Raw genomic sequence first — 1,734 nt, 5'->3', positions numbered from 1 at the left:
GACCCCCATAAGCGACTACTGACCCCTATAAGCGACTACCGGTGGTGCCTAAGACTGAAACGCCACTGACTTTATTCATACCTTCATGTGTACAGTACACCTGGTAGTGTTCTACCTGTCGGCAGGTGTTCACTCATACGGACTGGGTTCTACCTGTCGGCAGGTGCTCACTCATACGGACTGGGTTCTACCTGTGTGCTATGTACATTAAATTGTTCCAGTCATTTCCATCTGAGAGTGAAGTGTGTGTTGATCTTGGACAAGACTGGAAATATTTTTGAAAAAGTGGAACTGTATCTCAGTGACCCTCCTGTGATCTTCTATGTGTGTGTGTGTGTGTGTGTGTGTGTGTGTGTGTGTGTGTGTGTGTGTGTGTGTGAGGGGTATTTGCAGTGTGTGGGATTAGTATTTACTGCCTCTGTCCTGTCTGTGTCCTGCATGCCTTTTTATTTATTGTGTGGTCATTTCTGAAGATCCCTTTAGACCTGTGCCACAGCGCTGTGTGTGTGTGTGTGTGTGTGTGTGTGTGTGTGTGTGTGTGTGTGTGTGTGTGTGTGTGTGTGTGTTTTAATGGGCTGTAGAATAATCTGGGTGCTGTTTTGCGGTTTGCATGCTGTAATATGGAAATGATGGAATGTTTGGACACCCTGTTCAGTGTGTGTGTGTGTGTGTGGGGGGGGGGGGGGGTATTGGAAAGTGTTTTTTGTATTAAATCAGATTATTATAGAATGTATTTATTTTTATCAGATTTATAATTAATAGGGGGAAAAGAGAATCTTGAATATTGTCAATAATAAAACAAGTTTGCCATGCATTCTGTTTTGTGTTTTGATTGTGCAAAATAAGTATCAACGTACAGACTGAGCAAATGTGCTGATGTTTTACTTTCAGCAGTGACTACAGCTCCCTCCTCTGGTGGCAATGTGTAACTACTCATTGATGCACAACTTACAGGGGTGTCAAACTCATATTAGGTAGTGGGCCGGATTTGTTGGAATGAGACCTTGTGGGGGTTGTGGTCATTGTCATGGTCGTTATAATTTTTCTGCATGGGTATCAGAGTGTTGTTAGATGACTGTTATTATCACTTATGAGCAAACAAGTACACAATAATGTACTGCTGTTACATCCTGCTCTTTCTCTCTTGAAATGCCCTACTTCCATGTTAGTTTTTCTGCTTCTTCCTTCCTGAGGATGGTCTGTAGTGCTGGGTTTAATCAATGTATCATATCATAGAGATATTGCTTATTACACATTGTTGAAGACAACTGGATGTGCATATCTTTTTTTTCTAATTCTCCCTTCCTACGTAAAACAGCTGGGGGTGCGTATGAACCCTGCTGGGGGTGCGTATGAACCCTGCTGACGGGCCTGATCTGGGGGTGCGTATTAAACCTGCTGATCTGGGGGTGCGTATTAAACCTGCTGATCTGGGGGTGCGTATTAAACCTGCTGGCGGGCTTGACAGGGTGTTTGACACGCTGCACTACTACATCGAGTGTTTATCTGATTGATTGACATCATGCACTGCCACTAAGGATGGTGTGTGGGAGTCCCGCCCATGGCATCTGTTGCAATCTCCTGCTTAAGCTAGCGGAGTATGTGCAGACATTTTATACGCAATTTTTCTAGACATCAAATCTGTTGAGCACCATTGATTTGCCCCCACTCATTAACTCTGGAGGAGGACTGCTGTGATCACTGATGTCCACATTCGCTGGCCCCTAAACCTGA

At 44.2% G+C, this 1,734-nt stretch overlaps 1 protein-coding gene across 1 annotated transcript in view; it reads left to right on the top strand.

Moving 5' to 3' along the window:
• Positions 1–790, top strand: part of tmem51b (transmembrane protein 51b) — an 11,353-nt gene extending 10,563 nt beyond the window's left edge. Inside the window, exon 3 of the mRNA XM_076267959.1 lies at positions 1–790. This exon is cut by the window's left edge and continues 2,471 nt beyond it. The gene's annotated coding sequence lies outside the window, so the exon portion shown is untranslated.
• The last annotated feature ends 944 nt before the right edge of the window (positions 791–1,734 follow it).

This window comes from Alosa pseudoharengus, unplaced genomic scaffold (genome assembly GCF_046254945.1).
Source record: "Alosa pseudoharengus isolate Yale_2024_CS ecotype anadromous, Long Island Sound unplaced genomic scaffold, YU_APseudo_1.1 YU_APseudo_1.1_scf_5, whole genome shotgun sequence".
Lineage (NCBI taxonomy): Eukaryota > Metazoa > Chordata > Actinopteri > Clupeiformes > Clupeidae > Alosa > Alosa pseudoharengus.
This window is presented reverse-complemented; position numbering and strand designations above follow the sequence as displayed.